At 42.1% G+C, this 27,483-nt stretch overlaps 1 long non-coding RNA gene across 1 annotated transcript; it reads left to right on the top strand.

The window, feature by feature from the left end:
- Window positions 1-5,704: 5,704 nt before the first annotated feature.
- LOC121141779 lies at window positions 5,705-15,526 on the top strand. The gene is made up of 3 exons (XR_005878719.1): window positions 5,705-5,793; window positions 15,118-15,192; window positions 15,461-15,526. It is a non-coding gene; the product is annotated as an uncharacterized LOC121141779 (long non-coding RNA).
- The last annotated feature ends 11,957 nt before the right edge of the window (window positions 15,527-27,483 follow it).

Genomic DNA, 27,483 nt, shown 5'->3' with positions numbered 1-27,483 from the left:
TGGGAGGCCTGGGCAGCATATGTGGCCTCTAGCAGTAGAATCAGTATTTATTCCTAGTACATGAATGGGCTTTGGGAGCCCATTCCCTATGGAAGGATACTCTCTCAGCCTAGATACAGGAGGAGGGCCTCAGTACTGCCCCAAATGACGTGACAGACTTTGATGATCCCCCATGGAAGGCCTCACCCTCTCTGAGGAGTGGATAGGGAGATGATAGGGAACATGGGAGGACAGGAGGGAGAGGAAACTGGGGTTGGTATGTAAAACAAGATTGTCTTTCATTTAAATAATTTTGAAAAGGCAAGGAGATATCTGAACAAGTGATTTCTGTTCAGGGTTGTGGCTCTGGACCCAAAGTTTCTGTTCCCATGATCTTGCGAATTAGCTTAGTGAAACAACAAAACTCTTGGGATCTGTGTCCCAGGGGAATGACTGACACTGTGGCTCAGACTTTAAAATCCATCCACAATCTTTTCCAACAATGATGTAATTCTTTTCAGACAATGTTGAGCCTTAAAATCTCTCTGCTCTGCCTACTGAAGGCAGAGATAGCAAGACTTTCGAGTATTGCCAGATGCACTCAGAGATAGAGACTAGGGACTCTTTTTCAATTAATGCAAAATTTACTAAGATTAAGGCAATGGCCAATTTGACACAGACTGATATATGAATTAAACGTAAGGATTAGCAACAGATAGAGAATCAGGCTGATTCTTCTTAGAAAAGATAAGAGAAAAGACATTTTTAGAGGAAGGGACTAGATTTGAACAATACTTGTATGATAAATGGCCTGTAACTAAGGATCCAGTGAGAGCTTATGTCCTATACAAACTGAAACTCTTGGGATGTCAGCACGACAAACCTTAAGTAGATTCATGCCGGGGACCAATGAGCCTCAAGGGCAAAGGAAATGGACTGTGAATTCTGAGGATGAGCACTAAGCTCAGACTCTTTAGGACCTCAGAGGTAAACGAAGTTTCCCTCTTTACACCTATATATACCCCCCCCACTAGAATAGGGCAATTTACATAATAGAGCAACGTCTCCGTCTCCTTCAGTTAGGAGCAGAAGAACTGAGGCAAGAGGTGATTTCCTTAAACACAGAAAGTCAAAGGTAGGTGCCAAGTTGGCCTTATTGCAACCAGCTCTATAAACGAAGAGGGGAAGGACTGTGTATCACAGCACAAGTAATAGTCACAACAGGAATAAGGGACACAAACCACCCACAGGCACATAATATCAGTGCTCTGAAACTGGCAGCCTACCTTAAAAGGGGTTTGCTGTCTTTCATGTCAGAGGTAGGTGTTCTATACGGGGAAAAGAAACTGACCACATGGTAGAAGATAATGGGCATTTCCAGTGGAATGGGTAGAAGATGAGTCTGCAGAGACTCTGTACATCAAGGACCCCATCCTCTGGCCAGTGGGATGATGGACAAGAGCCATCTTGACAGTAGCATATAGTGTACTACTTCTCACAAGTGCTATGTCACAGTAGGTTTGCCCTAAACTCTCTGAGGGCATTAGAGATGGCTGTGGAGTTGGCAGCTATTTGGGACCAAGCTAAGTAGTCAAGGAGTTTTGACTTTTTTTTAGGAAAGCTGAATTATGGTGAGGCCTGGACAAGCATCCTTTCAAACAGTGCTACTAGGACTCATTTTACTTATAATGCTCTTATATTGCAATAAACCCATATAAGATTTAAAAATACTGTTAGTCAAAAATTCGTCTAACCTGCTTAAGTTGTCAAGCATGTTTTAGTCACACACTACACTCTAGAGGGACAGTTAGCTGTTTCCCTTCATCATCAAGAATCTGGTGGCTGGGGACTGTAGCAACCCACTATCCCTACATATAAGAGGTTTCCTTACTATGTATCAGTGGACTAGAAAAAGGTAAAAACTCCAACTATGGTTTCTCCAGAATGAAGATCACTTTTGAACAATCCATAAATGAAGAACATATTAAATCAAACAACTGTAAGTAAAAACTGTTTGCATTCTGTTGTCACCCCTTAATATATTGTTAGACACCTTTACAGTGGTCTCTCTATGGAGACATAGCCTAAAACTCACTATGTAGTCTTAGGATGGCCTCAAACTTAGAGCAATCCTCCTGCCTCTGGCTCCTGAGGTCTGAGGTTACAGGTGGGCCCCACATCTCCTGGCTCTGCTATACACTTCTATGCAAAAATATTGGAAAGATAAAACAATATCATTTCTAGGAAGTAAAATTTGCCAATATGAAACTCATGAATGTTAAATACATTTTTACTTCTTGCCCAGTAATTTCAACTTTAGAAACCCACCTTCAAGGAAATAATATTGAATGCAGCATCTAGGCATAAAGATGCTTCTTATTGTATTACTTATAAACATAAAAAAGTGTCCATCAGTCTAAATGCACTATATCAGGAGTTTGAAACAGAAAATCTATAGTATGTTTGCAGTGGAACTATTAAAGTTATGAGTATAAACGGACTTTTGTGTTATTGGGATACACCCTTATATAACTTTTAAGAAAAAAAGCAAGCTAGTAAATTTTACTGTTCAACGGAAATTCTCAGCTGTATAAAGGTGTGCATATTATGCATGGAAATGGGAAATCAATGAAAAATTATCTCTGTGTGATATGATTATGGTTGAATTTTATTTCATTTTCTTTACTTTTTAATATTACAATTTATTGAAGTTCCTATAATGAGCAAGTGATTAATCTATAATCTAAAAATCAAATCTTGCATGTGGATTATCTGTCTTTATAAACACTGGTGCATACACCCCTGCTTCCTTGAAGGAGCTCAGGCTTTGAGTGAGGATGTCCTCATGTGTGACAAGCTCACTATTCCGTGTGTTTGTGTGTGTGTGTGTGTGATGTGTGCGATGTGTGCTCACCTGCATACAAATGTGCCTGTAGAGTCCAGAAGCTGATGTCTTCCTGCATTGCTTTCCATAATATTTTTAAGGTGACTCTCTCATTGAACCAATTTGTCAAGACTAGCCAGTCAGTGCACTCCAGGATCCTCCTGCCTCTACCTGTCCAGTACTAGGATTGTAGGTTTGCACCCACCACCCAGATTTGATTTTATTTTACATGGCTTGTTAAGTTTGTTATTGTATTTATTATTACCTTACCATTTATTTTATTTTTATTTACATGGTTTGCTCATCGTATTTTGCATGGATACTGGGGATCCAAATTACAAGATCAGTGGTCTTATGGCTGTCCTTTTCTGACTTGAAGAATAATCATAATTAGTTTGTTCTAACCTTTGTATTTCTTTTCTTTACTTTTAAGAAAGTCTACCCCAAATATACAGCGCACGCGCGCACACACACACACACACACACACACTTGCACGCACGCACGCACGCACGCAGGCACACATGCACGCATGCACACCCCTCTACTTACAGTGGCCTGAGTCCATTTCAGTTTCTCCTTTTCTCTCCCTCATTTTTTACTACCCTCACTATCAGTTTCCACTGGGGACTGGATGTCCATGCCTTGAAGAGAGAAGTGAATAGGATGGCGGTGGAGGAGGGGACAGGGAGGCTGGCAGATTTCTTGGCAGGAGCAGAGCAGTGAGCTGAGCTGCTGATGGGGTTCAGGGAAGCTGGAAGCCAGCCTGGGAGGCAGGTTGAAATCGCATGGATAAGAGGAGACTGGCCATTTGGAGCCCCAGTCGGCTACTCAGCAGGGAAAGCCAACATTCCAGAGAAGGCCGCCTGCAAGGAAGGCCCAGGGCCAAGGCACAGAGGGACAGCCTGCTTGCCTGTCTTCACGCCAGCACACAGGAGCAGCACGGGTTGTTCTCTTTGTCTGACTGTGGGTTGAAGGATCCATTTCCCCTCCCATATCCTGACTTTGGGTAACACGGAGGACACTGATTCCAATACCTCAGGATTCTGCCCTTACGTAAGGAAGACAGGCTGTGTGACAAGATTCCCAGTGACAGGCGCTGTGGAGTGCTGGGGATCATGGCTGGCTGACGTGGCCGACACACTGGTGTGCCAGCACTTTTGCCCCGCAGGTGTGAGGCTAAGGGTGGCAAGTCTTCCAGTTTTTCCAAAGAAGCCAAAAATCTAGAGGCATTCTGAATTCTGAGGAGAGAAAAGGAATCGGGGGGGGGGTTCTAAAGAAAGGGGGGACTTTTGGTTTTTAAAGCACTGGCTTGTTTAAAAAAATTACTAAAGTAAAACTCAGTGTGTGCCAAATGTAATGTCTGCTGACTGGACTTAATTTGTGAACCAATGGTTTCAGATGATTTGAAATAAAACCATATAAGACTGCTTTTCCTGAAGTCTCCCTATGGCTATACCAAATCCAATGTCTCCCGGAGAGATACATATTCATTATCTATTACATGTACAACATTCCTGGAGACACCATAAGGAGTCTATGAAAATCACTAAGTAATTTGCAGCCTTCTATGAATTTAGAATTTTGCTGAACCAGTTTACTTCCACTCGGGGAAGTTAGGTAATTGAGCAATGTATAATTTGTTATCAAAGCAGCAGATCTGATCAGATATGCCAAAACCACCTGAAACAGAAAGAGGCGGGTAGATGGGAAGATGGATCACTCAGCAAAGTGGCTGCCACGCAATCAAGAGGATGTGAGTTCAGACGCCCACATCCATATAAAGTGTGTAGCATGACAGCTTGTGCCTATAACCCCAGTACAGAGGGTTGGAGACAAGAAGGATTCCCAAAACTCATTTGGCTAGCTAGCCTAACCGAACTGATGAACTTCCAGATCAGTTAGTGATCTCAACTAAAAAATAAATAAATAAAGGTGGAGAGTGGTTGAGAAAGACACTTGGTATCAACCCTGGACTTCCAGAAGTACATGCATATATGTATGTACATAATGTACTCATACACTACTAATAGACGCAACATACACACACACACATCATACACAAAACACAACACAAAAAATAATCAAAATCTGGAATTCTGTAATCTCTGCAAAAGAGAGGGGAGGGGGCTTGTATCTGTTACCTCACTGTTGGAGAGGCAGAAACATGGATTCCACTGTTTGCTAATGAACCAGTCTAGCCTAGCACCCAGATTTGAGACAGACCCTGCCTCAAAAGACAAAGTAAAGAGAAGTAGAGGAAGACACTGGATACATACAAGCGAATGCACACACATGGACTAAGTTCCATGGGCTTTTAGGTCTACAACAAAAGTCGTGTAATAAAATCAGTGGTGAAGGAAATACCATGGGTGCTGCTCACCCTTATATCCTCTATCCTCAATACTTGGCACCTTGAAATGATTCTCGACAAGTATTCCTTTAATAAAAGGATAAAATTAATTAGTCTGGGAAGGGAAGAAGCCAGTCTTGTGGACTGAGACAGTGAGGAATTAGGCAAATATTTTCATTATAGACATGATGATATTCAACAAAGAGACAATGAGTTCAAGGTTCTGAGAATTTGGTCACTAGGTCCCCATTGTTGCTAAGGAATGGGGGTGTGCAAACAGTTCTCACTGTAACCCATATTATAGTTGACAAGCTATTTACCATCTCTGCTGAAATGTCTGCTGAACTTCCTAATGACCAATTAAGCTTCCTTGACATTTTGATGCAGGAGAAAAGGGACCCAGACACTATGTTCATGTAACAGCCTATCTCATAATGAGCTTGCTGATTCCCTCATCAGTGCTTTGGTTGTTTGGTGATTGGCCCACTGTCTCCCTGGGCCAGGCACCACTCTTTCAGTTCCTCCATGGGTTCTGACTCTTTGTCACCATAGACTGAAAAACTGAAAGGATTGGGACAGGTAGGACACACAGCTGTAGAGCCGAGAAGAGGGCAATCTTGTTTGGTATGCCAAGTGAACCTCAGCAAATAAAGGAATCATAGCTAGAGATGCTGGTACATGCATGGAATTTCAGCATTTGGGAGATAGAGGCAACGGGATATCCAGCTCAAGATCAGTCCAGGCTAAGTGAAGAAAACCCTGTCACGAAAGAACAAGGGCACAAGGTGTAACTCATGGAGACTGCCTACTATATGCAAGGCTCCTCAGAATGAATGACTCTCTCTCTCTCTCTCTCTCTCTCTCTCTCTCTCTCTCTCTCTCTCTCTCTCTCTCTCTCTCTCTCTCTCACACACACACACACACACACACACACACACACACACACGGAGAGAGAGATGATAAGAGGCTACTGATAAAATCTCTGCACTATCAGAAAGTTTGTTTTGAAGGGAAGTTAAAGTTTGTTGGGTGAAACTAAAAGCCTGACTGAAGAATTTAGACTTTATTTGACATCTGAGGGGGGAGAAACTCTAGTTCCCTATGGACTTAGATCATTTGATATGAAGAAGAAGGGCTTCTTTGTAATCTCATTATTGTTCAGAATTAACAAATCAATACTGGAGGACTTTGTGGGAGACAAGCAGGACCCTCCCAAAGATGTGAGCTGACTGCAATTGTCCTGAACTGGATCTCTAAGAGACAGTTGTGCAGTTTGAGAGCACAATGGCCCTCAATTAGCAGAACAAGCTCACACATGAAGACCACATTATGAGAAATGTCTCAGTTAAATAAGATCCCATCATTATTAATGGCCATCTCTGATGACCCTAGTAACCAGAGGCTGAGGATTCCGTTTTCCAACACAGGTATTTACAATCCCCAAGAAGGCCCAGCATGCTAAGATACAAGTTGTAACCACGTGATGCTCCAAAATTAAAAAAGTAAGGGAAAACTCCTGGTTGTGACAGCTGGGCATCCTGGTCACAGTTCCACAAAGAATTCTGGATGATCAGCGTAGACGGGTGTTCATAGGATCCCTCAGACAGTCTAGGGGAATCAGTAGATGTCACAGATGCCTTGAACTGGAGTTTCCAATGTGCAGTGAGCCCTGAACCCATTCTTTAAAGGAAGATGTGTCTACAATTCTAGTTCATGAAGCAGACGAAAGTGTAGAGGCTCTGCCTCATGTATGAGAGACTTCTGATAGACTTGAAAAAGTTTAGTTTAAGGGGGAGCACAAGATTCAGTGATTTCAAATTATTTTTTTATTACAAAGGGGGAAATAGTAACTTTTCAATGAACAATCTGGTACACACCACCTTGATTAACCAATAACAGTAGGACATCAGCTGTGCAGAGAGCCAGGGGCATCATAGCCTTGAGCAAATGGTGCTCCCAGACAAATCCATATCTCAAACCTAATTATGAGGAATCATTACATACATCTCCTAAACAGAAGAGGTTTTGCTAAATAACTGGCATATAGGTTTTATAGGTTTTTAAAAAAACCATTTGTTTTATTTATTTATTTAAATTAGAAACAAGCATGCTTCACATGTCAAATCCCAGTTCCCTCACCCTCCCCTCCTCGCCCACCCTCCCAAACCCCCAAACCTAACCCAATCCCACTCTACTCCCCAAGGTGGGTGAGGCCCTCCATGGGGGTCTCCAGAGTCTGTCATTTCATTCAAGATAGGTCCTATGCCCTCCCCCATGTGTCCAGACTGAGAGACCATCTCTCAATGTGGGATGGACTCCCAAAGTCCATTTGTATGGCAGAGATAAATACTTATCTACTACCCAAGGCCCCATTGATTGCCTAGGCCTCCTCACTGATACCCAAATTTAGGGGGTCTGGATCAGTCCCATGCTGGCCTCTCAGCCATCAGTCTGGGGTCCAAAAGCTCCCCCTTGTTCAGGTCAGCTGCCTCTGTGGGTTTCACCAGTCTGGTCTTGACCCCCTTGCTCATCACTCCTCCCACTCTGCAACTGAGTTCCAGGAGTTCAGTTGAGTGTTTAGCTGTGGGTGTCTGCCTCTGCTTCCATCAGCCACTGGATGAAGGCTCTAGGATGGTATGTAAGGTAGTCATCAAACTATTATCAAGGAGGGGCATTTAAGGTAGTCCCTTCACTATTGCTTAGTTTGCCAATTAGTGTCATTCTTATAGATCTCTGGAAATATCCCTTGTGCCAGATCTTTCCTCAAACCTATAATGACTCCTTCTGTTATGTGTCTCTCATCCTGCTCTCCTCTGTACATCCTCTGACTCAACCTTCCTGCTCCCCCATGTCCAACTCTCTCCTCCTTTTCTCCCCTCTCTTTTTTCCAGTTCCCTCCCCACCCCATGCTCTCAATCCACTCAGGAGATCCTGTTCCATTCCCCTTCTCTGGAGTACCATGCATATCTCTCTTAGGATACTCCCTTCTTCCCATACTATCTGGCAATGGGATTGGAGGCTGGCACTCCCCTGATCCATGTCTAAAATCCACATATGAGTGAGTACATACCATCTTTGTCTTTTTGTGACTGGGTTACCTCACTCAGGATGGTTTCTTCTAGTGCCATCCATTTGCCTGCAAATTTCAAGATTCCATTGTTTTTTTTTTTCTGCTGAGTAGTACTCCATTGTGTAAATGTACCACATTTTCTCTCTCCACTCTTCAGTTGAGGGGCATATGAACTATTACAGGTTCTGGCTATTGCAAATAAGCCTGCTGTGTCCTTATTGCGTGAATGTGCATCTTTTGGGTATATGCCTAAGAGTGGAATTGCTGGATCTTGTGGTAGACTGATTCCCGTTTTCCCGAGGAATCTCCATACTGATTTCCAAAGTGACTGTATGAGGTGGCACTTCCACCAGCAGTGGAGGAGTGTTCCCCTCTCTCCACATCCTTTCCAACGTAAACTGTCGGTGTTTTTTATTTTAGCCATTCTGACAGGAGTGAGTTGGTATCTCAGAGTTGTTTTGAGTTGCATTTCCCTGATGGGCAAGGATGTTGAACACTTTCTAAAGTCTCTCAGTCATTTTAGACTCCTCTGTTGAGAATTCTCTATTTAGTTCTATACCCAGTTTTAAGTTGGATCCTTTGGTGTTTTGGTGACTTGCTTCTTGAGTTCTTTGTAAATTTTGGAGATCAGCCCTCTGTCAAATGTAGGGTTAGTGAACATCTTTTCCCATTCTGTGGACTGCCTTTTTGTCTTGTTGACTGTGTTCTTTGCCTTACAGAAGCTTCTCAGTTTCAGGAGATCCCATTTATTAATTGTCAATCTCAGTGTCTGTGCTACTGGTGTTATGTTCAGGAAGCAGCCTCCTGTACCAAGTTTTCAAGGGTATCCCCCACTTTCTCTTCTAAAAGGTTCAGTGTAACTGGATTTATATTTTGGTCTTTGATCCATTTGGACATGGATCTATCTGCAGTTAATATCCAGTTATGCCAGCACCATTTGTTGAAGAGGCTTTCTTTTTTTTCATTGTATAATGTTAGCTTCTTTGTCAAAAATCAGGTGTTCATAGGTGTGTGGGTTAATATTAGGGTGTTCAATTCAATTCCATTGGTCTACATGTCTTTTTATGTGCCAATCCCAAGCTGTTTTCAGGACTATAGTTCTATAATAGAGCTTGAAGTCAGGGACGGTGATGCCTCCGGACCTTGCATTGTTGAATAGTGTTGTTTTGGCTATTCAGGGTCTTTTGTTTTTCCAAATAAAGTTGAAAATTATTCTTTCAAGGTCTGTGAAGAATTGTGCTGGGATTTTGATGGGGATTGCATTGAATCAGTAGATTGCTTTTGGCAAGATTGCCATTTTTACTAAGTTGATCCTACCTATCCAAGAGCATGGGAGATCTTTCCATATTTTTGTATCTTCTTTAATTTCTTTCTTTAAAAACTCAAAGTTCTGGAGATATAGGTCTTTAACTTGTGTGGTTAGCGTTACTCCAAGTTATTTTATGCTGTTGGTGGCAATTATAAAGGGTGATGTTTCTCTTATTTCTTTCTCAACCCTTTTATCATGTGTATATAGTAGAGCTGCTGATTTTTTTTAGTTCATCTTATATCCTACCACTTTGGTAAGGGTGTTTATCAGCTGTAGAAGTTCCCTGGTAGAGTTTTTCAGGTAACTTATGTAAACTATCATATCATCTGCAAATGGTAAAAGTTTGACTTCTTCTTTTCTAATTTGTATCCCCTTGATCTCTTTTTATTGTCTTATTGCTCTAATTAGAACTTCCAGTAAAATGTTGAAGAGGTATGGGGAGAGGGGACAGCCTTGTCTTGTTCCTGATTTTAGAGGAATTGCATTGAGTTTCTCTCCATTTAGTTTGATGTTGTCTGTTGGTTTGCTGTATATAGCTTTTATTATATTTAGGTATGTTCCTATTATCCTTGATCTTTCCAAGACCTTTATCATGAAGGGGTGTTCAATTTTGTCAAAGGCTTTATCAGTATCTACTGAGATGATCATGTGATTTTTTTCTCAGCTTGTATATACGGTGGATTACACTTATGGATTTTCATATATTGAACCTTCCCTGCATCCCTGGGATGATGCCTACTTCATCATGGAGGATGATTTTTCTGATGTGTTCTTGGATTTGATTTGCCAGTATTTTATTAAGTATTTTTGCATCAATGTTCACTAGTGATATTGGTCTGAATTTCTCTTTCTTAGTTGTGTCTTTGTGTGACTTGGGTATCAAGATTATTGAAGTCTCATAAAAAGAGTTTCACAATAATCCTTCTGCTTCTTTTAGTGGAATACTTTGAGGAGAATTGGTATTAGGTATTTGAATTTCTGGTAGACTTCTGCACTGAGGTCATCAGGCCCTGGACTTTTTTTTCTTTTTGGTTGGGAGACTTTTGATGACTGCTTCTATTTCATTAGGGGTTATAGGTCTATTGAAATTGCTTATCTTATCTATTCTTGATTTAATTTTGGCTAAGTGATATCTATCCAGAAAAATTGTCCATTTCCTTTAAATTTTCGAATTTTGTGGTGTACACGTTTTCAAAGTATGACCTGATGATTCTCTGGATTTCCTCAGTGTCCGTTGTTATGTTTCCCTTTTTGTTTCTGATTTTGTTAATTTGCATGTTCACACTCTGCTGTTTGATAAGTTTGGTTAAAGGTTTGTTTATCTTGCTGATTTTCTCAAAGAACCAAGTCTTTGTTACATTGATTCTTTGTATTGTATTTTCCTAGTTTCTACTTTATTGATTTCAGTCCTCAATTTGATTATTTCCTGGCATCTACTCCTCCAGGGTGAGTTTGCTTCCTTTTGTTCTAGAGCTTTCAGTTGTGCTGTTAACTCTCTAGTGTGAGTTTCTTCATGTGGGCACTTAGTGCTACGACGAACTTTCCTCTTAGCATTGCTTTCAACGTGTTCCATAAGTTTGGGTATGTTGTGTCTTCATTCTCATTGACTTCTAGGAAGTCTTTAATTTCTTTTTTTATTTCTTCTTTGACCCAGGAATGGTGCAATTTTCACTTTCCGTGAGTTTGTAAGTTTTCTGCAATTTGTGTTGTTGTTGAATTCTAATTTTAACTCATGGTGGTCTGATAAGATACATGGAATTATTGTACTTGTTGATGTTTGTTATGTTGCCAAGTATGTGGTCGATTTTTAAGAAGGTTCCATGTAGTGCTGAGAAGAAGGTATATTCTTTTGTGTTTGGATGGATTATTCTATAGATGTCTGTTAAACCCAATTGGGTCATAACTTGTATTACTTCCTTGGTTTCTTTGTTAAGTTTCCGTCTGGTAGTTCTGTCTAGTGGTGACAGTAGGGTGTTGAAGTCTCCCAGTATAAGTGTGTGAGGTTTTATGTGTGACTTGAGTTTTAGTAATGTTTCTTTTACGAACATGGATGCCTTTTTAACTGGGGCATAGATGTTCAGAATTGAGACTTCATCTTGGTAGGTTTCTCCTGTGATGAGTATGAAATTACCTCCTTTGTTACGATAAACAACACACTTGATGAGGGTATAGGTAACTATTTATTGTAGAAATTACTTACAAGAGAAAACCGGCAACCAAGGTGAGTCAGCAGCTTTTGCTACAGGACCAGAAGCCCAAAGGAAGCATGCCTCTCTCCTTCACTGCCTTTGATTACCACCTCTGTATGAGCCTCTAGCCACACCCAAAGTGGACATTGTTAGTGGAGCAGTCCTAATGTCTCTTCCTATACTCCTTCATCTCTTTTTTATTGATTTTAGTTTGAAGTCTAATTTGTTAGATATTAGGATTGCTATGCCAGTTTGTTTCTTGGTTCTTGGTTCCATTTGATTGGAAAAATCTTTTCCCAACCCTTAACTCTGAGGTAAAGTCTGTCTTTGAAGCTGAGGTATGTTTCTTGTATGCAACAGAAGGATGGATTCTGTCTTCAAATCCATTCTGTTAGTGTGTGTCTTTTTATGGGAAAGTTAAGACTATTAATATTGAGGTATATTAATGACCATTTACCTGCTCATTCTTGTTTGTTTTGGAATTGGTGACAGTGTGTGTGGATTTCCACTCCTTTTTCCATTTGGCTGTTGGTAAAGTGGAATTACCTATTGCCTATGTTTCTCTGGTTGTAGTTAACTTCCTTGGGTTGGAGTTTTCCTTTCACAACTTTCTGTAGGGCTGGGTTAGTGGACATGTATTGTTTAAATCTGGTTTTATCATGGAATATCTTTTCTCCATCTATAGTGACTGAAAGCTTTACTAGGTATAATAGTCTGGGCTGGCATCCATGGTCTCTTAGTGTTGGTAGAATGTCTATCCAGGACCTTCTGGCTTTCAGAGTTTCCATGGAGAAGTCAGGTGTAATTCTAATAGGTTTGTCTTTATATGTTACTTGACCTTTTTCCTTAGCTGCTCTTAATATTCTTTCTTTATTCTGTATTTTTGGGGTCTTGATTATTATGTGGTGAGGGTACTTTTTGTGGTTCACTCTATTTGGTGTTCTGTAGGCTTCTTGTACTTTCATTGGCATATCTTTCTTTAGGTTGGGAAAATTTTCTTCTATGATTTTATTGAATATGTTTTCTGCCCCTTTGAGGTGGGTTTCTTCACCTTCTTCTATACCTATTATTCTTAGGTTTGGTCTTTTCACGGTGTCCCATATTTCCTTGATATTTTGTGTTAGGGATTTGTTGGACTTAAGATTTTCTTTTGTCATTGAATCTATTTTTCCTATTTCATTTTCAATGCCTGATGCTCTTCCATCTCTTGTATTTTGTTGGTTATCCTTGCATCTATAGTACCTGAACATTTACCCAGCTTTTCAATTTCTAGCCTTCCCTTAGACTGTGTTTTTTTTGCCTCTATTTCAGCTTTCAACCCTTGCACTGTTTGAATTGTGTCTTGCAACTTTTGCTCTGTCTTTTCCATTTCCTGAATTTTTGCTTTTCTTCCATGTCTTTAAGGGATTTTCTAATATCTTCTTTGAGAGCCTCTATCATTTTCATGAACTTGATTTTAAGGTCATTCTCTTCTGCTTCATCTGCATTGGGATGTTTGTGTCTTACTGGTGTGAGTCTCTAGACTCTGGCGGATGTCATATTGGTTTTTCTGTTGCAGAATGTGTTTTTATATTGTCTCTTTCCCATACCTTCTTCCAGTGGGTGCAGAATGAGTCTCTTCCTCTCCTGGTGGGTAACAGACCAGGGTTCCCTTCTGATAGGTGCAAGCATGTCCAATAATCTGGTGGCTCTCCTCTTCCCATGGGCAAAGGCAGTCTCAAGGTGGAACCTGTCAGGATGTGATCTGCAGTGAGCAGTGTCTAGGTCTCAGCTGGTGGCATTCAGGGCACAGGAAGAAGGGCTAGCAACAGACCCAGGCTTACTTAGTCCCATAGGCTGAGAATGGGACTAGGATGCTGGCAGTCTTTCGGTGGGTTGGCTCCTACCAGGATAGGAATCACAGTGGCAGTCCCCAAGCACAGGAAGGCCCATTCTTTTATTTTTTGAGATTATATTAACGTCATTTCCCTCTCCCTTCCCTCCCTCCAAGCCTTCCCATATATCTTTTCTTGTTCTCTTTCAAATTCATAGCCTCCTTTTTCTTTTGTTGTTGTTACATACATATAGGTGTGGAAGTTAAAAAAGACACAAATACATGGCTAAATAATATTTACTGTAGCAGAAACTGAAGACCCATGGAAACTAAATGTAATGTATTGTGTATCCTAAAATGTGTCTGTATTTGGGGGAAATGTCAACAAAGGGTATCAGCTGTAAGAATTAATAAAACAAAGAACAAGGATGATGGTTTATCCAGGCCTGGAAACAATTGAGTAGAGGATAAATGTACTGCAGAATTTTTTATGAGATTTGTTTGAAGGGATTGTAAAATAAAAGAAACAAAACCTAATAAAATCTAACAGTAAACTGATAAGCCCATCTAAGTCTAAAATAGTTATTATCCCATCCATTTTAGTGAGTTCTGAACTAAGCCACTAGTAAAAGTCAAGGTGTATTTTGTTTTAACTCTTTGATCCACAAAGACAGACAGGCTTTTCTCTCTACTTTCCATAGTTAACACACCTCCGTCTCTGGGAAGCTGACATCTCCATCCAAGCCCCAGGCTCTTTAGAACAGTGTAAAACTAGATTGGCTAGACTGCATATCTGCAGAAGGAACATGATCCCAGGAAATTATAGCAGTTATTGTTATTATGGAGACAGAACTCTGTGTACCCCTGGTTGGCTTTGGCCTGGCTATGTAGTTAAGGATTTAAATTTTTCTCAAGTGCTAGGAATACACATGCAAACCACCATCCTAGTTGATGCCATTCCTTGACTAGAAATTAGAACCCAGAGCTCCCTGCATGCTAGGCTGCATCCTAAGGCCCCCCAGTACAAAGAGTTACAGTGACACCCTCATGTAATAGTTGTGATACTTACTACATGCCAAAGTCTAATTGCTTTTTCCTGTACTAATTTATCGAATTCCCACTTTGGCCTTATGAGGTTAGGGACTGTTATTGTCCCCATTTTACACCCAAGGAATCCAAGTCCAGAGGAAATCTAACATATTACCTAAGCAAGTCAGGGGCAAAACCACACTTTGATCCCAGAAAGACTGATCTAAGAGTCATCCCCGAATAGCTCTGTCCAATTAGTTCTGCCTCATTACCCTGGTGAGTTATTAACCATGCAGGATTTGTACACACATGTCTAATCTGGGTTTTCTTCCCCACCCCTAAAAAGAGAGGAACAGGCAGAGGTGCCATTCTGGACTCACGAGGGCCTAGAATCAAGACTAGGTTTCTTCTACCCTTCTTCACAACACTACAAAACAAACGAGTCCCCTAATAACATCAGAGAAACCTGCCCTCCCTGCTCTGTGTTTCACAGGAGGAGAGATTGCAGCGTTGGAGCCATGGCTATAAATATCAGAGTTAATGAGGGAGGACTCCTGGAGACCGAAATGTATCCATTTTATGGGTTTGTCATACATCAGGTTAATATGATTCTGACAAATAATTATATTGAAAGCTGGACAGGGGCCTCAAATGTTGCTGTTCCCTTTTGATTGTTACAGGGGAGTCTTCTGGCTAATTAAAAGGTGATGATACTGGCACTGAAATGCAGAGCAAAGCTGTAACGATTTGTGATTTTTAGACAAAGGAGTGCGTGCACATCCCCACCTTGGCATAGACTGTGGACTGTCATTGTCTAATTTCCTTAACAAGCCAAGCAACTCCTTCGTAGGGACGGTTGAGCAGTTACACCTCATGTGGATACCAAGGAGTGGAGACAGAGGTGGAGGAATTGTTTTGTGTCTTTTCTTTCCTTTTAAAAACAGCATGGACTATTTCTCCCCCTCCTAGCATTCCTTGGTTACTTGCAGATCTTTACGTGGGGTTGAGGCCTTGTGGACTTTCTCCTGTCCACCTTGACATGTCTGTTGGTGATGTCCTTGTTCAGCTCATGTTTAGGCAGTCACAGGTGTAGCATCACACTTTACAAGGTCAGTCTTGTAAACATACATACAAGTAACGTTACTCAGACTGAGCATGTTATATTTACAAATATATATATATATATATATGTAACAACAATTATTGAAAACAAACCATGAATTTAAAAGAGAGTAAGGGACAAGAATAGGGGGGAAGGTTTAGAAGAAGGAAATGATGCAATTGTATTATAATCTCAAAAATAAGAGAAAAAGATTTAAAGTAGCATTGTCTTTAAGGGTTTTCATGTGGAAGGACACATATAGGTTGGGTGACTCCCAGAAACAGGTTTTCAGTCAGAACATGTCAGACCATGATGATAGCGCCTTCTCTGGCTTTAAAGATGACTTATTCTCTCTCGGGTTAATTACAGTGGCCTCTGAGAGGAAAAGATGTCTTACTGATGGAAAAAAAAATGACACTCTGAAGCTGTGACATTTGCCATCATGTAATTGGGTTGCCCTGAAATCCTGGAGCTGTGTTGCAGGCTGGAGAGCAGGCTCTTCCAGGGAAAGGCTGCCTAGACAGTGACATCTAACTTCACAGGTCCTTCTTCATGCTCGGGGACTTCTCCTCAGCAGTACAGGTTGCTCACCAAACAAGGACATCACACAGAGGGGACTCGAAGGGTCTAAAATGCAGTCCTACCTCACCTGGGTGGGGTCAGGTCTATTTCTCTGAGTCGGTACTGCTCAGCTCATCCACATGGTCAGACCCATGAAGGAGCATGGGATCCCAGAAGACTTAAAAGAACAGCTTTCCTAGGACTTCCTATGCCGCTCATCCGCTATCTTCTTCCATATTCTCCTGCAGAGCCACACCCATCTCCTCTCAGGCAGCATAAAAGAGGAAAAGGAGACAAACTCATAGTTGCACTAAAAACACTGTCCTTGCCTCCGTTGCTACTGCTTCTTTTCATCAGTAACATCAATTTCTCACTATCCTCCCCTTCTCTGACCATCACCCCTCAATAGATTTCTGGCCATTAACAACTTGAGATGCCCCTTTAAATGTCAGCACATCGGTGTTCTCCCAAGTCAATTCAGTCTAGACCTTGTACAAAATGAAACTTAATGTTCTTGCTCGAATGCTGTTTGCTCACCAATCATCAATCAGCCATCCATTAAACTAAAAGTCCTGATTTCAACAAGGGCTGTTTCTTTTCTTTTCGTGCTCTCTCTCTCTCTCTCTCTCTCTCTCTCTCTCTCTCTCTCTCTCTCTCTCTCTCTCTCTCTCTCTCTCTGTGTGTGTGTGTGTGGGGGTGTATGTGTGTGTATCATCCTTGATTTCTTTTCATCTTATTTTTTGAGACAGTCCCTCCCTGAACCCGAGCTCAACAAGTAAGCCAGATTGGCTGAGCTCAGAAAGCCTCATCTCTGTGATCTGGGTTACAGATGTGCACAACTGGATCTAGCTTTCATATTCCATTAATTCTCTGAGAATTTTGTGTGATTTGGTTTCATCATGTTCACCCTAACTCTTGCCCCAATTCCTTCTAGATCCACCCCCACAACTTCATGTCTTTTCTTTTTTTAATGACCCAGTCTGTGCTGCCCACATTATCCGGGGTGTGGGGTTATCCACTGAAGCATGGCAGATCTACCAGGGCCCACACCATTAAAGGAACCTGATTCTCTCCCAAAATTGTTTATCTGTGCATAGCTCTTCAGTCAGGGGTAAAGGGCTCATGAGCCTGTTCCCACCCCATGCTAAAATACTGACAAGCTTGTTCGTGTGCGGGTGTTGTGCAGACAGATATAAACGCAATGAGCTGATGAGCAGCCCTGTCATGTCCAGAAGCCACCTTCTCTGTGGCCCTCCCCCACCTCTGACTCTTACATCTTTCTGCCCTCTCTTGAGAGGTGGTTCCTGAGGCTCAAAGGATGGGATGATGTAGATGTTCCATTTGTGATGAGCACTTTGTTGACAGCTTCTCTACTTCTATCGGTTGTGAGTTTCTGTGCTAACCACCATCCACTGCACAGAGAAGTGTCTCTGATGAGGCCTGACAGCTGCTTTCGTACATGGGTATAGAGATTCAAATTGAGAGAACAGTTTCCACTCTGTTCAGTTCACTTCTGGGGCCTGTGAGCTCCCCAAACATTGTTTCTTGGACAGCTTTATACTACTAGATATTGGTTTCCTTCTGTAGAGTGGGCCTTTAAACCAATCAGGAAAGTAGTTGGTTAGACCCATGGCATGCATGCCACTACTTCAACCCATGGGCATATCTTGCTATGCCAGTCATTACTACAGTTCACAGGGTTCATAGCTGGGCAAACTGTAGATGACTTTTCCCTCTTGCAGCCTACCCTTAGCACCTTCTGGTACGACGAATGCCAGCCAGCTGGGAGGAGACTTTCTGGTCTTCAGCAGTTTGATTTCTCCATGTCTTGTGACCGACATGTGAAGTATCTTCAACAACAGGGTCTTAGCTATCAAGTTGTGGTGGGTTAAAAAAGAACAGTTGTTCCCAGGCTTTCATGTGAGTTTTTGGGTTTTAACTCAGGTCCTCACAGCTTGTATTATTGAAATTTGATAACTAAGCCACCTCTCCAGTCCCAGCTTTTGCTTTAGAAAGGCCTCTGAAGCTGCTTCATGTTAGGCTGTTTACAGTAGGTGCTACGACTCTTAGAAGCTAGAGCATTACCAGGAGAAAAGACCCCCATTCTTATAGATGCTGCTGTTTCTTCCATCCTAAGCAGTATGTCAGCCTTCACAGGTAACAGCCTGGCCAAGAGATACTTTGTCTGATCCAGAATCCCTCCCCATATCTCCCTGCTATCATTAAGTTCATGCAGAAAGCCCTTGGCTGTGGGAGATCAGAGAGAAAGAAGAAAAAGTCATAACAGAAGTTAGGCGCTTGACCCAGTCAGTGTTTGGAAAAAAAATGCTTTCCTTTAAAACAAACAAACTTTCTTTTTGCATTGTGTGTGTGGTGTTTATGTGGAGGTCAGAGGACAACCTGTGAAAATCGGTTCTCTGCTTCTATCATTGAATTTGGAGTTTGAACTCAGGTCATTAAACTTGGCAGCAAGTGACTTCACCCACAAAGCAATCTCACCAGCCCAGAAACTACTTTTCCTATTACCCCACAATCTCAAGAGAAGATAATGTCTTATATTATCTTAAAGAGCAGATAGACGGAATCAGATGAACTCCTTTGTTCCAGCTAAACCTGCCAGACTCCCCAGCCAACTTTCTGTAACTCATAAAATCATCCCAGTTTCCACTCATCCTCCAAGATCCAAGTGTCGCATGGTTCTGGATAAATGGGCAGGTGGTGCCACGCAACAGGGCCTAAAGGAGCTCTTCCTTCCTTCCTGGACAGAAGGGGAGGATTAACTCAGAATCTTTTCTTCTCTTATGGAATGGCAGCACAGACACCGGGGAGCTCACTGAACTTCATTCCAGGGGAAGCTATGAATGTGCTTGACAGAACAGGTTTACTGTCTCCCTCCAGGCAAAGCTGATCTTCCATGCTGACTATGATCCCATGTATGTCCGGACCACTAGAAGGATGTGAGCAACTGTAGGTGTGTGGAGGTGGGAGAAATTGGAGTGTATGTGGGCTCGAGGGTCAGAGGGCAGTGATGAGAGCATGTAGCAAATGGTACCTGGACAGAGTCCTGCAAGGCAACTCATTTTTAGCTTTGTTTTATTTTAAATATTGAAAGTCAAGAGGGGGTTCCAATGAATTGAATTTAGGAAAGGGAATATAGATTAAACTGGCATAGATTTTCTATGGTCCACAGAGCTTAAATTCCTAGATTAGACTGGATCTCTGTGAACACTAAGAATAACTGGAACTTAGGGAATGTTCTAGGTGAGGAGAGGAGAAAACAGTATAAAGCATTTGTGTGCAGGCACATAGTATCCTCAAAGTCATTGTAGCTGTTCTGTGTCAGGAGAAGCACACACAGCTGCCTGGTCTTCGTATAAGCTAAGAGACGTTCATGTGGCAATTTCTCCAGTGAAGCCATGCCGTGGCATCTGCAGACCCTGAAACACATGCCACCTGGAACTGGATGAGGAACAAAGGCTCTGCAGGCCTGTGTAGTGTGCACAGGTTCCCAGAGGCAGCAATGCCCAGTCAGGGTCAGTGTGGTCATGAGAGACACGGCTAATCCTAAAGTTTGGAACTTTCAATCTCTGAGATGTAATGATGGCTTTGGGCCTTATTAACATGTAAGAGTATACCGTGGAGCCAATGATTATCTGTTGGATGACCCTGAATATGAGGAGACCATCTGTAGCTCTCCCTGCAGGGTACAGTACAAAGAGTCCTGGCTGTGGAATGACATGATCCATCCTAAATTACCCTAAAAACCCATAAACTAATTCCTGAGAAAAACAGCCTGCAGATGCAGAGCCAGTATGATCCTTCCAGAAGAGGGTGGTTTTACTTAGAAGGGATCTACATATAAAACTGCTAAGTTAGAATTTGTAAAATATCTAAGATTTTTTCGCTTGCTAAAAAGTAAGTTAGCTAGTTGCACATTTATGTATGTGTAAACACAGATGCATTTTTTAAATATATGAATACTTGTGCATACATATACAAATATATGCATGCAGTTAACAGGTCTATGTATGTATACACACACCTACGCACAAAATCCATAGGACCTTTGTGTCAGAGGCTAAGCCCATTTATGACTTTTCAGCAGGAACTCTAGACAGAGTAACATCCTCCACTAGGCTCTGCAGTCAGGATAAGGGTACCAGGCATGCAGCTGAAAGCACTATTGGAGATCCCAGTTAATTAAGAAACTCTGATCTTATATAGGCCTTCGAGAGACCTGCACATCCTCCCCACAGAGTAAAACATTATCTTTACTCTGAAATTGCATCTAATCCTTGGGTAGAGGAAAAGGAGGTTTTTATCTTTACTACTTTGAAGCATCTCTAGGGATGGAGATGTCTCTAAGCTTTACTATCCTGAACGTCTCCTTATGCAAACAGATTAAATTCAGCTGGAAATGTTTTTGCTTAGAAGATCTTGATTGTGAATCGATGTAAACTATTCATGGGGAATGGACTCCCTCATAATATCTGTATATAAAATAATATTCATCTCCTAATGTCGACCTCTTTAGATATACACAAACCCTCAGGAATGTTTTATACCATTATAATGCCCAATATTGCAGCATTTTTGGAGACTAGAAAAGCAGTGGAGATGAGTGTGGCCATCCTTCATATTCATCCCTCTACTATTGATGGCATATGGGAAGCAGCACCCTATTAAGGTGTTTAGGGACATGGTGTAGCTCTGGTGTTTAGGTACATGGTGACCAGTAACATGGGTGGTGAACTGAAGAATGCCTGAGTATTCTAAGAAGGAAGACAGTAGGGTAAAAACATCTACCCAGTGGATTTCTCAAAGGTACAAGGAAACTCTCAAACACATCCACAACAACAGGATTCTTGACTCAGAGGAGTCTTACATGGTAACACAAGGATGTGCTTGTTTCACTCTAAAGTGTAATTGGTTGGTTGAGTTCTTCCTGACCTAGAGAGGAAGGCAGGGGAATTCCACAAACATTAAGTCCTGAAGCCAGGTGTCTTAGTTAGAGTTTCTATTGCTGTAAAGGGGCACCATAACCATGGCAACTCTTATAAAGGAAAACATTTAATTGGGGCTTGTTCACAGTTCAGCAGTTTAGTCCATTATCATAACTGTGAGAAGCATGGTAACAGACAGACATGGTGCTGGGGAGGTAGCTGAGAGGTTTACATCTGGATGAGCAGACAGCAGGAAGGGAGTAACACACTGAGTCTGACTTGAGCATCTGAAACCTCAGAGCCCACCCCCAGTGACACACTTCCTCCAACAAGGCCACACCTCCAATAATGCCTCTCCCTATATGTCTGTAGGGGCCATTTTCATTCACACTAGGGATGGCAGCTCACCATTGTAATTCTAGTACTCAGGAAGCTGAGAGAGAAGGATTACCCTGAGTTTCGAACCCACCTAGGTTCCCAGTCAGTCGGGTTACAAAGCAAGAGCCTGTTTCAAACAAAACAAAAGAGGGTGGAGCTAGGGCGGGAAGATCTTGACTTTCGTCTACCTTCTTTGGACCCAGATCCCTTTGACCTAATTGTACACCACTCCTTTGCTAACAGATATCTCCCTGGATGATCATCAAAGGAAGGCAGAAGGGCTCGCTTCTCTGTAATGTGCGAGATCTCACTCCTGGAGTAATGCCCTCAGTCGTGCAGGGTACAGCCTGCTTCTCTTGGCTGACCTATCAAGCACCCCTGTTGTCATATCTTCCCAGTCTCCTCACCTCACCTAAGCAGGAGGCACATTGCCTCAGTCTCTACTTCAGGAAGTGGGAGGGAAACAAGACTGTGACTAGATGAGGCTGCTCCTACTTGGATGTTTAGTGTAGGTCAAAGAACAAGTAAATGGTGGTTATTTCATGTGGTCACCTAATGGTTCTTCCTGCCAAGGAAGTGATGTGGGCACACAACCACTGTTCAACTTCACTTGCTTCCACTTAGACCATGATCTCTATTGCACATACAGACAATTCTCAAGCATGGATCTCCAATCCCAGTCTCCTTCAAGGCCCAAATGGCTGAACATCATGTTTAGATGTAACAAATGTCACAGTCTGATGTCCCCAATGAACCCACCATTCTTTTCATGGATCTTTTCCTTCCATAATTCCTAGGATACATTTCCTCTTCTTTCAAAATCTCCAAGAGACTCCCAAACCATCCTAGGCTGCTGTCTTCTCAATATCCAACTCCCAGGAGATAGACATGTTAGATTGAATTTCTGTAACTGTCTTATCTGTTTCTTCCTCCCTTTTGCCCTTCTAATCTCTTATAAGTTCTTCTTTGTTCTTAAGCAATGACCTCCATATAATTTCCCTCACTCTAAATTATCTCTCATCTCTAGAACTTATAGAATCCAATTACTACTGAAACACAAACATGATTAAACTGTTCTTCCCTGCCTTCTGTTGTCTTTAGAATAAACCCCTCACCTAAATGATAAACAAAAGTTGCCCATGGTTCTCAGAGCACGTAGAATTTAGCTTTAAGGTTGTGTTCACAAATTCCTGAGAGGTGACTCTCATCCAGGTGTGTGAGCCAGAGATGCTGATGTTCTGAACTGGGATATGGGTTCTGTTTGGAAGGAAACCAGGCAGATATGGAATTAGAAAACGCTAGTTGGTCCCAACACTATTCCAGACTGATTTCTATCTATTGAAACTACCTCTCATTGTGCTTAACCTGTCTCAAACTTTGTGGTTCCTAGGGGTGCTTGTGCCTCTCCCCTCTCCCTTCTATGACCAGCCCCACACTCTAGGTTCCTAATTTGCTAATGTCTCCCTATTCACCCTTGCAGATTCTCCTAAAACATTGCAATTAGGGGGTTTCCTCCTTGTCCCATCTGTAGCCTGTGTCTGTAGACTGAGCTTCCAAGACATCTATACTTCCTGTAAGTGTATTTTACTCTTCCATGTGCAAGAATCCCCCGTAGCGTGCTGAGCCCTGAGGGGCAAGACAGCCCGTAGCGGGTTCTCAAATGTTTTGAAAATTATGGATGAAAAATCTTCTATTTTTACTCAACATTTCTTTTGAAAAAGAAAACAAACCATGGTTTCACTACATCAGCCAGCCTGGCCTCATTAAACCGTGATCCACCTATCCCAATGTCCCAATGTGTCACTGTGCCCAATTAGAATGTTGTTTTGACTCTGGAAATTAATATCTCTGCTTTGTGAGAAGGTCAACTAGAGTAATAAGAGATACCATGTAGCATACTGGAGCTGGAATCAAGAACCCACTTCTAAATGACAGGGTATGCCTCCAGTCCTAAATCTGCATGAAAGAGTTGGCAAAAGAGATGCTGTTGCGTGGTGTGCTCGGCATGGGGAGCTCAAGTCTCATGTCTGCCACCTACTAGCTGTGCGACCCTGGGGCAGTTGTTTAACATCTCTGTGGCTCAGTTTATGCAAAGCAAGAGAAGAAAAACTAAAGTTTATGCAACGGTAAATTAAAATCTGCCACATGGGGCTTTGGGCACTTAAATGAGATGAGACACAAAGTTACTAATTACTATCATACGTTAGTTAATAATATTGTTATTAATGGAGAAAGTATTGCAAAGGGGTATACATTAAAGGCATTGGCTCCTCTTAGCTATTATAACCATTATTAATATTTCTTGCTACGGTATTACTCACAAAATATTATAGACATACCACAATGATAGTTTATAGATTTTTGAGAGGAAATTGTAAGTATCTTAACATTTTTAGATAACAATGTGTTTAGAGACAGTTGCTTATTAGCTTATGGAGCTCTAACTCCTTTTCTATGGCCTCACTGGACAGTGGCTTTATGATTTTGCTTAATAGCTTTATAATTTGGGACCAGCCTTTACCCATCATGGACAATCACTGCTGTTCACCATTGCAATCAAAGCTTGTTGAAGTTAGCACAGAATCTTCTCTTGCCACAAGCAGCACGGTACCTCAGCCTATCCCCCATGGCTTTAACTCTTCACACTCTTTTAGGCATTTCCAACACCGACAACTCATGGATCAGAGATAACAGTGACATGGGGGCATCTTGTCACTACCCCAATTCTCTCCCAAAACCTCATCTCCAGGACAGCATTCTGCGGTGCAGGCACTGCAGGCTTTCGCCTGTACAGGCTGAGGCTGAGCTGTCATCAGTAAATATTTCATGTGCCTGATTACTTCACAGTGAGCAACAGCATGGAAACATAATCTTGGAGATAGCTACAGGTGGGTAGGAGGGCATAGTTTCATCTTTCCAGAAGGGGAAATGATTTATAACTGTCAGAAATCTGATAAGAAGTTGACAAGTATATGAAATTGGTTATATAAATTATATAACATAAGTCATGATTCTATTTGCTTTGTGACAAGAAAAACTGGGTAATTTTTCATGATGATATAAACTAAATACAAATGGCTAGAATATCCAAGTGGCTGTTCCCACTCAGTCCCTGAAAGCACCTTGCGTGCTTAAAGATGGACGCAGAACTGGAAACAGAGGAGGCATAGTGGAGCGAGGGAACAAAAGGTCCAGAGGGAAGCAGCAGAGAAACATCAAAGAGAAATTTCCCTTGTGTCCTAGATTGCTTGAAGCTGCTTCTGCTTGGAGTGCTACAAGAGAAACTTCCAGCAAAGAGGCCAGAGAGAAAAATCTATTTGTAAGCTTTTCAAAGGATAGACAGTGCTGCAAACTGACCGCAGCTCTTCTCAAATGTGCAGCCTAGAGGCTCATCAGCACAAAAGCTGAGGTTATAACCCACATGACCGAGGTTCTAGGATCCAGGTTTCTTTTAGGTGACAAAATTGCTGGAAATCATAAACGTCCCTTCTCGATAATTTGCTCACTGTAGCCCTGTTTTACTGTCAATTGAAGAAACAAAGGCAGATGTCAGCCCTAAATTCTTCATTTCTCGCCTGTAGGGATACCGAACAGTCATCACACACTCGCCTTGAGAGCACACCATTCCTCTGTATTTCGTGTAAAACCTACCATTTTTCAGATTTTCGACTTCCATTCATCCAGTCATCCTTTTCTTCGGGGTTAGGAGAACCACCTGTTCTTCTCTGCCTATAAATGCCATGCGCATTTCTAAGTCTAGAACATGTTTTACTGAATCTGGCTGAGCTTGCATCCTTTTGCCGGTGAAGGTGAAGTTGGTCAGGGGATCCATCAACCCCTCAGGCTGGGAGTGGTCTGTGCCTTTCTTTGGATGAAGGCCGAGGCTTCCCCACCTATCTCTCTACCTACATTAAGCCCTTGTGGAAGAGCTGACAGAACAGCATTTCCATACAGTCTCTAGCCACCTTCCCTATAGCTCTGTGACTTCATTTCTTGTCGTTTGTATTTTGCATGTAAGCTATTATCATTAACATTTATTACTGACCAAAGGCCACCGTTTTGAAGATGCTATTATTGCCCTGGTCCCCTGTGGCTCCTGGTGAACCACAGATCAGCAGCTCCAGAATCATTCAGGAGCTTGTTAGAAATGTAGTATTCAGGCCACTGCCAAGACCCACTGGCCCAGAATGGGCTTGTTAGCAACAAAGTCCAGAACGCTCCTACACACATCAGTATGGAGGCACTGTTGTCTAGTCCACCACAGACCCTGGATACCTAAAAGTGACCACCCACCCTCTATGCTCTATTCCAAAGGGCAATGTCTCCTACCGTTCTCCATGTGGTGAACATTTTCCTGCAACTCAAATCTAGGCATGTAGCCAAATCAAATGTGAATTCACTTAGTGGGAACCAGGAGGCAGAATATTGGACATTGAGTTTTTGTCGTTGCTATGTTTAACTCCTATTTCATAACCATTTTTCTTTCTCTGAAGAGAGTGGAGAATTATTTTGAAATGGTCCACCGCCCCATCCAATTTTATCTTAGTCACAGAGGCTATGTAGTGATGATTTCTTAAAAAAAAAACAAGTCTTTCTGCTAAATCATTCCTTTTCCTTTTTAAAAAGGTTTGTTAACTTTTTCATTTTATGTGTATGAGTGTTTTGTCTGCATGTACATATGTGCGCTGCATGTATGAAGAGCTTGTGAAGGCCAGAAAAGCTTCAGATGGGGGAAATGGAATTACAGATAATCATGAGCCCCTACGTAAACGCTGGGAACTGAACCTGGTGCTCTTGACCACTGAGCCATCTTTCCTGCCATCAAGTGTTTCTTTTATTTTCGAAGATGTATTTGTTTATGATATGTACAGTGTTCTGCTCACATGTACACCTGCAGGCCAGAAGAGGGCACCAGATCTCATTATGGATAGTTGTAAGCCACCATGTGGTTGCTAGGAATTGAACTCAGGACCTCTGGAAGAGTAGACAGTGCTCTATAACCACTGAGCTATCTCTTCAGTTTCCCCCCCCATGTTTCTTTTTCCTCATAGATAGTCATTGGAGCTCTGTCCCCTTCTCCCTTTTGTAGATTAATCACCACACTGATGGGGCCGGACCATTCACCAACCCAGCCTCAGCCCACAGTGCGTGTTGCAGTAGCCGCCTTCACATACCAGGCCATCTGTAACATCAATTCCTGAACATGACCTGTGCTACACACTTACTAGAAAGTGCCAACTCCTTCAGAAGCAACGTGACTAGACGCAGAAACAGTGGCTGCGCTAAAGCCTGGGCTTCCGGGTGCCTGGCCTCTGGCTACCACATGGAGTTTGGGGATGTCAACGCCTCCTGAATTGTGACCTGCAATCTCTGGATGTTCGCACACAGAATACTCTGGGTTACCTGCATTTGTGAGGATTTTCTATTCTTCTCAGGGTCTCTTTCAGAATACATGTGTGACACCTGTGTGACTCCCTCAGCAAGGGTGAATACCATCAACTGTTCTTGATGGAGACCTGGCTATTCCACGAGCTTCATGGGGATCTCCCTGAAGATGAGTAGGATCAGTGGAATTTCTCACTGTGAGTTTTGGAGGTAGTGGCTCAGGTGTGGTCATTTAGAAGCATCGGAAAGGCCCGACAGGCTCAAGTTGAGTAACTGAGAAATGTGCTGGGTATCTATCAAGGAGGGGAAAGTTGCAGAACTAGAGCTTTGGGGACTTTGATGGGAGGGGTGAGCCTTCATGCTTCCAGGATTTTTTTCTTCTTGGTGTGTGTGTGTATGTGTGTGTGTGTGTGTGTGTGAGAGAGAGAGAGAGAGAGAGAGAGAGAGAGAGAGAGAGAGAGAGAGGGAGGGAGAGGGAGGGAGAGAGAGA

Source organism: Mesocricetus auratus, unplaced genomic scaffold, assembly GCF_017639785.1.
Source record: "Mesocricetus auratus isolate SY011 unplaced genomic scaffold, BCM_Maur_2.0 Super-Scaffold_100008, whole genome shotgun sequence".
NCBI lineage: Eukaryota > Metazoa > Chordata > Mammalia > Rodentia > Cricetidae > Mesocricetus > Mesocricetus auratus.
The sequence above is the reverse complement of the archived record's forward strand: the minus strand, read 5'-3'. Positions and strand labels throughout refer to the sequence as shown.